Raw genomic sequence first — 14,704 nt, 5'->3', positions numbered from 1 at the left:
TAATACAAACGGTTAGCTATTGTACTTCAACCATAAGTACTAACAACTGTTTGTTTATTTATTTCTTGTGAAAGAGCTCCTTATATTCAAGTCAATGCCTATAAAACAAGACCTCAAGAAAAAGAAATGGGCATTGTACAACATGAAGATAAAAACTAAACTATATACAAGACAGAAGAAGGACACCTACTCAAAAATAAGGCTACTGGTAATACTAGTGCAAAAATATCTACTGTTTGTAAAAACAAATTACCTTGTCAATAAAAAATATATTGGGAAACAATTGACTAACAAACCTTTAGGCACACTGCGCCATTTCAAACTAATATTGGATAGCCCTTCAAAAAAATATTAACTTTTATAAGAAGAGACATGGGGCTAGATGTAGGTAAATAGGATTTACCGATTCTAAAATACCAAATTTTACCGATTTGGTATTTTAGAATTGGTAAATTCTATGTAGCTAATAATTCGGTAAAAATTACCGAATCATTAAGATTCGGTATTTACCGAATCGGTATTTACCGATTCGGTAATTGCCATTCATTCCTATGGGCCTCCAGGCCCATAGGAATGAATGTCAATTACTGAATCGGTAATTACCGATTCGGTAAAATAGGGAAAGAGTCAAGGGTGGCAGGGTGGCACTTTGACACCCTGTTGCACACCTGAATAGTGCTTGTGTGCCCATGTGGCAAACATACATGCCCTAAGGGCATGTATGTCTGTCACATGGCACAGGTGTAAATGCACAGATTTTCATTTACAGAGGTATTCATTATTTACCACCAACTAATAGTTGGTGGTAAATAACAAAACCTTAAAGTACAGAAGCACTCTTCAAAGTGCTTCCTACATGTCATTTACCGATTCGGTAAATACCGAATCGGTAAATGATGATTCGGTAAATACCGATTCGTTATTTACCGAATCCTCCCCTACATCCCAAATGCCCAATACCGGTCGGTAACGGCCGAAATTCGGTATTTTCGGCTGTTACCGACCGGTATTGGGCCACCTACATCTGACCCATGGTTAGGAAAATAACTGAAAAGCATTATACAACATGTGTCCTGAACAAATCTCCTTCAAACACACAAGCTATATGTTCAACAAATTGTGGCCAAAGCATTGGTGGTGAAAAGAAAACGGGTTATTTCTATAATGAATCACATCAAAAGCCTGGTCTATTTAATTTCAACACATAAGATACATAAATTACGTAAAACAAAACTAACTACACTCAACTTCTGCAACACTTTCCAAGACAATTGGAGACATACCTCAAGCAATGAACCAGAGTTTCATGAGGAGTGTTAGCCTCAATAGAATAATGGTGTCCTTTCATTCACAAAGGTAGGATGGTGTTATGAAGTCCTACATGGGAATGTAATAGGCACAGAAAAAAAAGAAAAATTGTTAGCTACTGATGATTTGCATAAGGAAAAATCCACAAAAACACCGGATCTATATGAATGGAATTGGATTTCTGTTTACAATATAAGAGATACATCCATTCAGAAGTTAGGGACTTTTCTGAAGACTTTTAAAAATTCATCAGTACTTGAAAAAATTAAACTGTTACAGAAGATAGACATCTGCCCATTCCAGATGATCAGTAACCTAGATGGATATTCCTTAGCCTGTCTCAGAAATCAAATGTGTGACACATTCCATTACATTAAAATGCTCTCCAGACATCATTCAACAATAAGAACACTTGTGGAGACATACTTTGTGAAAACACCATCATTGCAGGTAGAGCAACTAAAGTATGCTCTATTAAACTCTGATCCAGCAGAAGTTAACAGTATTACGGACTGCGTACAAACAATTTGAATTTGAATTTGGTGGTCCCATGGACGGCTGTACCGGCGGTGGTGGCCCGAGCCTGAAGAGCTCTGCAGTCCAACCACGGTATTATGAGTTGGGTAGATAGGCTTTGTGAAGACTGCAGCAGAACCACTGAGATCGCCAGCAGACCGCCGACTGCCGGGTTCGCTGGCAGCTGCAATAGGGTGGTACAGAAGAGCTGCAACGCCATGCGCATTATGAGTTGCCTTTTCCACAATGACATTATGAAGGATTTGGTGGGCGTAGTCACCCCTTTCTGGTTCCTCCAGGGAAAGTCTTATGTGGACTCCTTTCTCCAGGTCCCCCTTCAACTCGAGGAATACAACCCTCTTTCCGGCGATCTACAGGCGAGTCCTTTTCATGCCATATACCCATTTCCAGGACTGCCCACATATGGGTCGGACCCCGGCAATGGGTAGAAGGTATTTTTCCACATGTATCGTGCAAATGTGTGCATCCTTCATATGTAGTCGAAATGACCACACAGGCATCAATGTATTTGGAAAAAGTACTCATCACCGCTGCAAGATCTCTGCATTCACACCTTCGGCACTGTGGTCGACTCATAATAAAGCAATGTTTGGACCACCGGCGCTGTGGGCTACTGGCGGGCACAGACTCATAATTAGGCTAAATACTCTGAGATCAATATTTGTCCAGACATTGTCTATACTCCAAATGAGGGAGAAAATGCTTTAATGGACTTTGCCAATTACAAAATGGATATTCTGGCATTTCAAGAATGTTTTTCTAAAATACCTAATCAGAGTACATTATAAGAAAAACAAAGTTAAAGTGATTGATCTCCTTGAGAGAACAAAATATGGAGAAAAATTGCATGAAGAAATCTTTGTTCCTTTCTTATTATGGGAAAAAGTCACAATCTTTGTGATTATCACATAATCTGAAATTATTGTCTTGGAAAACTAGACCAAAAATTAAGATATGTGACATATTTTAAATTCAAACTGTACACTCATTTTAAGCCACTGTTAGAATGCAGTCAAGGTCATGAACATTTCAGCCACATAAATTAGCTTGTGCACTCAAAGGAAAATTTGATTTTCCTTCAATTAGATTTGACCAAAAACAGAAACACTCTTGGGATACAATGCAAAATAAATGAACCTTTAGTGGCTGTAGTCAATGGAGTACCTAAACAAACAAACAAAATGCCAACTATAAATAAGCATAGACAAAGTTCAGAAATCAAAACATTCCCTTAAAAAAACATATACTATAAAGATTTGGGCATTGCTAACTTCATCTCTTCTACATACTCATAGTTTGGGAAAGACAATTAAACTGGACAATTTGAGCCCATTCATCAGGAAGAAGCTGGAACAACATATGAACATTATAGTATACAGTCACTACACTCAAATGAAAATGATGGATGATGCTTTAGAAATGAATCAGATGATGGAAGCTAGAGTCAATCAGTGTCTGGGGGGAACAAAGAAGCCAAATGACATCCACATTTACTTCCCCTTAGGAAAGGAGGACAGTATGATAATTGTCCTGTCAAAATTTCAGCATCAGAGTACAAAGCAAAACAATTATATTCAGAAGATCCATGCTTTTGTCAAGATATTCCTTACATTTTCACACTACCTGTGAAAGTGAGCTTTCCATCACCTCTTATGCTGTTGCACATGTTATGCAAACTGGAACAAATTGATTTTACAAATATAATACCTCAGGATTTTGTTGAAAAGATGCACAACAAAGATGAGAATTTGGGATATACCTTGATCAATATAATGGCATTTCAGAGAGGGACAAATAAATACTGGTTTAGAAGACAAGGAAAATTTAAATGTATGCTCAGAAATTTAGGACCACCTACTTGGTTTATTACTTTAAGATGTGCTGAATATGCATGGGCTCAAATGTATCAATTTCTGCTAGAAGCAAATGCTAATATTGCAGACATTGACAACCACACATGCACTTAATTATGTTCCTTGGATCCTACAAATGTCTGCAGATAATTCAACTACATGTTTCAACACAATGCTTCAATACGTAACCAACAATACAGTTGCTTGATTTTGATGTTTTGGAGAAAAGAGTATTAAGTAAGAGGTGTACCACATATTTACATGCTTCTATGGATCAAAGATGCTCCTAGGTTTGGATGTGACTCTGATAAATCTGTTCTACATTTTATTGAACATTATATCACGTTTGACATAAAAAGCAAAACCAGAAACTCTTTATGCTATCAATCACATAAATGTGATAAATACTACTTGAGAAAAATTCTGAACAAATCCAAACATTACTCTAAATGTCGCTTTGGATTTCCCAGACCAATTCTACATAAAGGAAGAGTGAACAATTTCATGTCATCCGTAAGAACTGCTGTTACTGGGAAATCACCAAAGAATACTGACAATCGTTGGAGATTGCAAGGATCATAATGGATCAATGACTTAAATTCTTTAATTCTACATATGTGGGATGCTGACATGGATATACAATTTGTTGCAGATAACTTTACAGCCATTACATGTTATGTTACTTTCCATATTACAAAAGCTGAAAAGACAAATATGAACGAAGGATGGGAAGAAATATCTGCTGAGCAACCTTTAAGTAAAAGATTATACTTGTTTAGAGCCTGATTACGAGTTTGGCCGATGGGATACTCTGTCACAAATTACATAGGATATAACGGAATTGTAATACGGCAGACGGGATATTCATCATGTTTGTGACAGAGTAACCCTGTACTCCAAACTCGTAATCAGGCTAAAAATCTCTAAGGGCATATCATCAATGGCCTTATCTCCGCTTTTTTGGCTTTATAAGCCCGAAAAGCAGAGATAATATTTTCACCCTATCACCCTATCACCAAGAGGGTGCTAACATGCATAATCGCATGTTAGCACCTTTTTTTCCTACGCCTCCCATCTCTAAGGAGTTGCAAAGTGGGCGTTCCTTCCAGAATAACTGGAGAAATGTCGCTAACCGGCATTTCTCCAATTATCAATGGGCAAGCTAACAAGCATAGCTATGAGAAAAGTAGCGCTAACCGCGGTTATCGCTACTTTCCTTACGCCTGCTTGTAGTTTGACTTAACCATGATATCCAATGGAAGGTGGATATCATGGTTACATCTGCCCTGCCCTATCACCAACGTTTCGACAATCATTGTGCGATTATTGCTGGATTTCCAGCGATAATCGCACAATATGTAGCTATCGCTGATATTTCTATTGCTTTAGAGATAAGCGTCGCTGATGGCGCGCTATCTCAGCGATAGGAACCAACGATGGCCGGCGATAATTATCCTAATGCTAAGTGCGCTTAGTGATAATTATCGCCGGTTCTTGGTTCTTCAAGCTTAGACGGGAAGCCATGGACATTAATGTGGCTTTGTTTAAGATTGTCATCATCACGCCGTATAGTTTTGAGGAGCCTACTTGAAACATTGCACATTTTGATTCCATTAACATAATAGTTCCTGGTATTTTTAAGCCTTTCTTTTTAAAAGTTATTTACTATATTTATTATGTATTACCTCGCCCATGGATGCTTGGATTTGTTGCAAAGGATTGATGAATTTATATTGTGTCTGGAAGAATCTCTAATGTCCCCTCAAGCTGTGTGCCCTCCAAAGTCAACCTTTTACTGAGTAGATATTTCATGTATGTATGTATGTATGTTCCAATGCCACTACCTTCAATTGGCACATCCAGTTCATGATGAATGTTTTTAAATATTGTATTGTATTCTTTTATGGTTGTTTTAACCGAAATAAAGATATTGATGATGATGATGATGATTCCATTAACAAAGACATTTGGAAACCAATATGTTGGACATGTAGTACCGAAACAGAAATCTTTTGTTAGAAAACCTATCTCTCTATGAAGTTACTCAGTACTACACATATGCAAATAATATGGTGGAAGATATAATTGATGGGAAATTTCAAGTTCATGAGACCAATGGATGTTTAATACGTCGTTCTAAACTTACTCTTATTAATCATCGCAAACTCAGTTATGACACAGGAGGAAAAGAAGAATTCTACTATCTAGCACTTTTTTAAACTATTTAAACCATGGCACAAAGAAGAAAGGATTATAAGCTCATTTCACTCCTATGAAGATGCATGGAATGTCTATAGAAGTGTCATTGTAGTGCCTACATTTCAGAAATACTTAGAAATGCTAAAACAAGAAATAGCAGAAGAAAATCAAATTAATACAGAAACGAATAATCCTTCCACTTCCATGACTGGCAACCCACTTTCACAACCAATGATTGATAATGAAGCTATCATTGTCATGGACAAGGTTAAGCATGCAATGGATGAAGTCATAAACAATGTTTAATTTTTGGATTACTTAGTATCACAATTACATTCAGAACAACTACAGATATACCAAGACATCAAGTAGTCAATAGATCATGAACTTCTACATGAAAATACATTATATCAATGTATTACTGTTGAACCTGCATTGCTATATATGAGTGGGCAAGCTGGAACTGGTAAAAGCTTTCTTTTAAAAATAATAATAGCTTATAGCTACAACTTCAAATGTATCATGTGTAGCCTGTTCCAAAATACTAGCTAACTAAAATGTCCCAAGTTCTGACCTCTTTGGTGTCAAATACTATTGTGAACATGACTGTTTGCATTGTCTACATTCAAGCACTTATGCTACAGGCAGCATTGAAAGATTTGTATAGATACCAATACCTTGCTGCAAATCTATTCTACACTAAAATGTAATATATAATCCCGTGCAACAAAACTTTTATCCAAACTGCAAATCAAAACTTGTGTCAACCCATGGTTTAATACTAATAACAGAATATATAATGTTCATGATTCAAAATTGAACTCTGAAAAAACGAAAAAATCAATGCATGCATTTCTAACTTTACTGCTTCTCAAATTTCTATTTCAGGAGGACTTTTAATTATACTCCTATTATGTTCCATCATGGAGAGACAGTAAAATCAGGACTCTATACTATCTGCTTAAAGAACAACGCAGGTTAGACAAAATGTGATGAGAACAGTCTTGCTTTTACGTACAGACTGCCAAACAATTTACAAAACAGTTACCTCCTAATTTTACATAATAAATTCTAAGTGATCATGTTACCGTTAGTCTAAACATTCTTCATAGTTTAACAGTTGGACTTATAGAAATCAGTAGATGTGTCATTATGTAGCCGTGCATGGGTGATGACATTTTCAAGAATCAAATGTAAATATAGCTATCTTCTACAGTTTACCATACATTAGGTTAAATAAAAGGATGTTTTAACAGTTGGACATGCACAGAATATATGGGCGTTTTTTTCGCAATCCATCATGAACTTTCAATGTTTTAAATGATAACATACTAGTGTATAAGAAATGTTACTTATGTCTGAGAAACACATAAAGAGAAAAACAATAATGTGCGTAATTGATTTAAGATGTAGAATACATATTAGTTGATGTGTCTCTGTACTGCATGGCACTGTATTCCCTTTATGTTACGCTACAGCATTGCCATCAATTGTACTATAGGATGCATCACTAAATTATATCATACCTCACTCAACTCAAACTAAAATGAACACTTCCAATTGTTCTTTACGACACTCAACTGTGCAGCCCTTCACTGTAACATGGTATATACAACTGTGGTATTTTTCTGAACACTCCTGTGTAAGTCACTCTACTTATCAACAAGGCACATACTCCATTGCAGATAATAACAGTATACCCAAAATGAATACCCTCAACAAAGCTTAACTCAACTACAGATGTCTTAGCTACAATCAAGTTAACAACACTTCACTGTATTAAACGGCACACTACACCTTTTAATTCAACCATACATATTGAACTTACCTTTCAGTTACCTTGTATCAGCATATTTGAGTCCATAAAATGTGTCATTTTCCTGAAAAGAAGGTGTTATCATTAACACAATCCATTTATTATGAAAAATATTTGGTTAGTTCTTACAAGAACTGTATTTTCGCTTAATTTGAAGGAAGTAAACAGTTAAACATGACCAACAAACAAAAACACAACTGAATGAACAAGGAGAAGAAAGAGCACTGCAAAAACCAAGAGTTTTCCAACACCCACAAATAACCACCTTCCCCTTAGAGGAGTACACTCTAAATGATACGAATTTGGTAGCTCCTTCCAAATTTCTGTGATTGCAATTGTTTTTACCCAATCAAAATGTTTTTCACAACTGTGAACTGCCAAAGTACTACTGCAGAAGTACAAAGGCAGTAGAGCGGTACCTACGAACTACAAAAATAAATAATGGCCATGAACTTTATATTAATATAAACTAGGCATTATGCTACAACAGCCTTTGACTTTTTTTAAACCCACATTCATAATAACATTTAGAAGTAATCTTTAGATCTTTTACATTATGTGGGCAACAAATATAGCACAAATATAAGTAAATACAGTGGAAAGTTTACTAGAAAGTAATAGTCATTGGGCTATAAACACAGCCCAATAATACTACATTACAAACCAAACACATTCTGGTAACTGCAGGAAAGAGAAATACATTGATTTCAAATTAAACAAAATAGTACTAAAATTAGTCTGAATACCTTACAAGACATACATTCATGTTTTGAACACTAAAAAACTATTATAATTCAATAAGAAAAACTGAGTTTAAATATTAGTTATAGTTAGGAATATGTTATTTATTTTAAAAATAAAATACAAATGTAAGGTACACAAACATTAGAAATTGCAGAGCTGTAGTTATAATTCTAACTTATATTTTAGAACACATCCAAACAATAGTTTAATTTCATCATCTCACAACATAGTGCTATCAAAAAGTATTACACATCAGATAAACTATAACTCGACAATCGACATGCAGAGTGTTATCATATATAATGTCATTATAGCTGTGATAAGCGCTGTTACAAAAGGTTTAATTTAGCATTGTAGAAGTAATAGTATATAAAATAGTATAAGCACTGGATATAGATGTGATAGTACAATGTGATAGAGTGCCATAGATTGGTGTATAGTGCTGTACAGTGGCACAGAGTTCAGTAGAGTGTTGTAGAGCAGAGCAGCATATAGTGATATACAGTGTTTTAGAGTGTGGTACAGTGGAGTGATATACAGTGTTGTGGTGTAGAGTGGAATGTTGTAGAGTGTTGTGTCATAGAGTTGCGTGGTATAGAGTGGAGTTGAATATAGTTGAGTGGAGTGGCGAAGAGTGGAGTGGTGTGTCATAGAGTATACTGGAGTGGTATAGAGTGGAGTGGCATGTCAGAGTAGACTAGAGTGGACTAGATGGAGTGGTGTGTCATAGAGTAGAGTGAAGTGGTATTGTGTGTCATAGACTGGCATTTCATAGAGTGTCTTAGAGTGGGTGAGCATAGAGTGGAGTGTCATAGACTGTCACAGAGTAGAGTGGAGTAGACTGGAGTACCGTTGCTTAGAGTGGAGGGACATATGGTTGAGTAGAGTGTTCTGGAGCGGAGTGGCGTATCGTGGCATCTTGTAGAGTGGTTGGTGTGTTAGAGTGGAGCGGCATGTGGTACAGTGGAGTGGAGTGGCATGGCATGTTTTAGAGTATCATTGACTGGGGTTTGTAGAGAGCTGTGGTGTGGAATGGCATAGGGTGGAGTGGAGTGACGTTTCATTTAGTAGAGTGGAGTAGCATAGAGTGGAGTGGAGTGTCGTCAGGTGGAGATGGTTATGCCGTTAAGTGGAATGTCGTTGAGTAGAGTGTTGCAGATTGGCATAGAGTGCAGTAGAGTATTGTAGAGTGGAGTGGCATAGAGTGGAGTAGAGTGGCATAGAGTCGGGTAGAATGTTGTAGTGAAGAGGCATAGAATAGAGTAAAGTGGAATGGAGTGTCGGGGAGTAGAATGTCATTGAGTGGGAGTTATAGAGTAGAGTGGAGAAGAATGTCATAGAGTGCAGTGTCATACACAGGAATGTCATAGAGTAGAGGGTTGTAGAGTGTGATAGAGTGGAGTTCATGTGAGTGTTGTAAAGTGGAGTAGCTCAGAGTGGCATAGAGTAGAGTGGAGTAGTGAAGTACAGTGGAATACAGTGGAGTACTGTGTCATAGAGTTGAGTACAGTAAACTGGCATGGGGTGGTATGGAGGAAGTAGAGTTGTAGAGTGGCATAAAGTAGAGTAGAGTGTTGTACAGTGGAATGGAATAGAGTGGAGTAGAGAGTTGTTGAGTGGAGGAGCATAGAGTTGAGTACAGTGTCAGAGTGGCATGGAGTGTAATAGAGAGTTGCTGTGTGGCAGGGCAATGAGTGGAGCAGAGCGTCGTAGAGTGGAGTAGAGTGGAGCGGCATAGAGTGGAGTAGCATATACTGTCATGTTGTAGAGTATTGCAGAGTGGCGTAGAGTGGATGGGCATAGAGTGGAGGGGCATAGAGTGGCGTAGAGTGTTTTAGAGTGTGGTGGCATAAAGTGGAGTGGCGTGTTGTACAGTGAAGTGGAATGGTATGTTATACAGTGGCATGTCATAGAGTGTCTTAGAATGGAGGGGGCGTAGATTGGAGTGGCACAGAGTGGAGTGGCATGGAATAGAGTGGAGTGGCATGTCAAAGAGTGGAGTGGCATGTCGTACAGTGCAATGGCACTGAATGTGGAAGAATGGAATGGCGTGTTGTACAGTGAAGTGGAGGGGTGTGTCTTACAGTGGTATGTCATAGAGTGGAGGGGCATAGATTGGAGTGGCTTAGAGTAGAGTGGCATTTTGTAGAGTGGAGTGGCAGTCGTACAGTGCAGTGGCGCGGAGTATGGTGGAGTGGAGTGTTGTATAGTGGAGATGTGTTCCATAGAGTGGAGTGGCGTGTCATAGAATGAGGTGACATGTGGTAGAGTGGACTGGAGTGAAGTGTCATAGAGTGTCATGCAGTGGAGTAGAGTGGCGTACAATGATGGGGCATAGATTGGAGTAGAGTGTTGTAGAGTGCATGGTATGACACCACACTCCACTCTATTACATGCCACTCTAATCTACAACTTGGAACTCCACTCTACAAAACCCCATTATACTCTACTTGTTGAGGGGTTGGATTTGCCTATTGGGTAACGCCAATGCACGTCTAATAATAGAGTGATGCAACAAACGGGGTGAATCCTACATTGGCAGACTTGTCCACTAGAGGGTACCCGAAAGGACTCCTCTTTGAGGAAAGTTTTGTAAAGTCCTTAGGGAAAAACGTTTCCACTTTTACTGGCTTCAGTAATGGCACATGCGAAGAGTCTTTGGCGCCAGGGCTGTTTTTGGATGGGGTGACAGGTGGGAAAGGTCATCAACCGTGGTGCCTTCAAGTCCCAATTTACATACATGAACCAAAGAACTATGATAACTATGGCAAATGCTACTTCACCAATTCAGACTTCTAGCTACAGAGAGGTAGACGCTCGAGATTCCCTGGAGAAAGATCTAGGCCTTCAGGCTCCGGATTCCAAGGTGAGGAGTGCTGCTTCTTCCAAGGTAAAGGTAGGGAGAAGGTTGAGATTTTTCAGACACAATTGGGAGAAGATTACAGGAGATACTTTGGTTTTAGAAACCGTCGCGGTTTCAGGATAGACATTTTGGAATTACTAGTTCAAGCAAGGAATTAACACTAGATGCAAAAAAGATGTCTTTGATAGACCCAGAAGTGACATATATGTTGAGGAAAGGGGCATTGATTAGTGTTCCACATCAAGAAAGATCAGGAGGCTTTGTGAGTACAGTTTTCCTAGTAAAAAAGAAGACACAGGTTGGTGCCCTGTCATAAAGTTGAGGTTAAACAAAATTTTGATCTACAGATATTTCAAGATGAAGGGTATCCATCAAACAAGACATTTTGCAGCCGAAGGAGTGGTTAGTGAAGTTAGATTTCAAGGACGTTTATTACACAGTACCCATGGGCAGGGATACTCTGAAGTACCTGCGTTTCAGTTGGAGAGGTGTTCTTTACCAGTTTATCTGTCTCCCCTTTGGGCTGCCCTTCACTCTGAGGTGTTTCACCAATTTGCTGTGTCTAGTGGTTGCCTTCCTCAGACAAAGGGGAGCTCAGCTAATTATTTACTTATGATACTAATGTGCCCGGACAGGCTGGAACTTCTAGAGTATTTGGCATGGACGATTGAGCTGTTGGAGTACTCTGGTTTCATAGTGAAAACAGAGAAGCCCGTTAAAGTTCCCACTCAGAATTTAGAGATTTGGCGTTTCCAGGTAGATCTCTTTTATCTCAGTTGATTCACCCTCAGAAGAAGGTGACAAAAATAGAAAAGGAAGTGAGAACAGTGTTGTCAAAGGAGGAAAGCTTCCTAAAGGACCTTGCAAGAATGTTGGGGCTCTGGTCATCCTCCATTCAACCCATTTCCCTGGCCCTTTACATGACAGTGGCCTTCAGTGGCCCCAGGCCTGGGGATGTAGAAAAGGCCTAAGGTACAGGGACTCTCTTTCCCTATAAGTTGATGCTCAAGAAGATCTAGAGTGGTGGTTGAGGAATCTCGTGGCTTTGAATGGCAAGGCCATCTTCTGCAATGCTCCCCATCTAGTCCTGTAACCAGATGCAAGCAATTTGGGATGGGAAACACGTTTGAACAGTTTAGAAACAGGTGGAAAATGATTCAAGGAGGAACAGTTACTTCATATAAAGTGCTTAGAAATGTTAGCTTGGCTGAATGCTTTGATGAGCTTCAAGGTGTGGTAAATAAAATATTACCCTGTCATAATTTCTAGGCATTAACAATTAGCATGTATCAAATGAGAGGCAGAGAGTCCGTGGTGTCCAAGTTAAAAGGGCTTTATTCCAGTAACTCGAGTTAAGGGAGAATCTGTTCCATCACCACTGAGGTTCAGGAAGGGTCTTCTAACATTATTTACAAAGAACAACACATATATACATGTTTCCTTGTACATAGGGAGGAGCGCTCCAGGCAGTGCAAGAAAGAAAGAGATAAGAGCATGTGGGCGTGCATGAGGGTGTACACTTGATGAGTCACAGGTGGGTGATAGGTGGGTGGCTACATAGAGGAGGAGTTACATGGCAGGCTGGAACTTTGCCCTACTTGTGCACGCAATTTGATCATGACGTGCAATTGACGTGTAACTGGGAGGAGCTGACTTTAAGTCTAGTAGAGAAACCTTCAATGTCAGGGCGACCAGCACGTCTGGTACTAACCGATATCTTAAGTCAGGGGATGTATTATCTGAAGCAAAGGTTGCTCATCACTAAAAGACAGAAAAGGGCATATATTTATTCGTTCATTACATGGGGGCTGTGAGCTTTCTACAGATGCAAGTACTGTAATTTCATTTAAACAGAGACAGAAAAGCTGGGCCCTATCTCAGCAGACGGGTTCTGTTTACCTTTTTCACCGGGCATGCAGATAACTGTTAAGCAACATATACTGTCTGGGCAACCCTTGCTGGGCCTCTTTCGGCTGAGCTAGAAGTATGCGAGGTCAGAGATACGTAACTGCAGCTTTCAATGTGTCAGGAGTCATGAAAACCCTAATTCAGAAAGTGGCTCAGACTGAACCACAAAAAGGGTTCAGTACGATATTTATTTAAAAGTGCACAAATGCAAATACATGGGCCTTCATGTTAGCTTAACGTTTGGGAAACATGATAACCGGCACCTTAATGCAGGACGTGATTGCAGAGGCCTTGTGATTCAGGCCACTAAGAGAAATATGCATGGGTGACATGCACATACATGTAACATAGGGTACACGTAGGGGGCATCTTGGTCAGGCAAAATTTCATTTTCCTCATTCCCTCCTTGTCCCCTACTTAACACTTCAGGATACATCTATATTCATGAGACCGTATAGTTGATCATACAGCATCATTTGTTCGTCCTTAACCCTTTGTATACTTGGATGTGGAACACATGCAGTTGCACACAAGCCGCAAATGGCCGGGCCACACTGCAGACAGAGACAGCAACCAAATATCATAAGTAGGATCATTCCTAGGAAGGACAACACTTTCCATCCCCAAGCAGATATCACAACCCAGAGCCAACTGGACCAAGTCCATGTGCCTGGGTCTTGATGTATGCCATGAGCAATCTTGTGGAGCCTTGTTATCGCTGCATACACAGATGGCGCGTTATTTGGGATGAAAACGCAACAACTAGATCGGATCACGCTACAAGCTCCGCCCCTATCCGCCAAGATGACGTCTAGAACGAGGCGATTTTGAAGAACAACAAGTCTCATAGCAGACTGTTCCTGGGTCAAGTTCGCCAGGGCAGATGCAGTCACATTCACTACTGCCTCAAGAGTCCTTGTTAACTTGCGTATCAGTTTACTGTTTTGGACGGGACCTATGAAGAAAAAGAATCCTTTGTTGAAATCTGTATATTGCTCCCAAGCTGTTTCAGTCTGATCAATCCCTGAGGCATCTGTCTCTCTCCTTACTCTAACATGTTCTAGTCGTGAATCTCTATGATAATGGGATGGGGCCAAGAATACAGGTGGCAATAAGAATGCTATATAACAAGTCCCACCCCAGTCTAAGGGCAGATGTACATAGGCTGTCTGACCGCAAATGAAATAGGTATGGCGTGATGTTTTGAAAGAAGAAAGTCCTTTATCATTAAACTCTACTACAACTTTACACTCGCTGTGTCCCATATGTACTGAGCCTTTCTTATTAACACATAAATCACCTTTTGCTGGTAGAACTGAAATAAGCGGTGGACCTGTATTTTGCTTGGGATGAACGTTTAACATTATAAAATTAACGGATGCATTTCCCTGCTCGTACTCTTCATTCTCTAGATCGGTTCCCTTCCTTTGGGGAAATCCATCTTTGTCTGGAAAACATGCTTCATTCATTACTTTA

This window comes from Lissotriton helveticus, chromosome 7 (assembly GCF_964261635.1).
Source record: "Lissotriton helveticus chromosome 7, aLisHel1.1, whole genome shotgun sequence".
Classification (NCBI taxonomy): Eukaryota; Metazoa; Chordata; class Amphibia; order Caudata; family Salamandridae; genus Lissotriton; species Lissotriton helveticus.
This window is presented reverse-complemented; position numbering follows the sequence as displayed.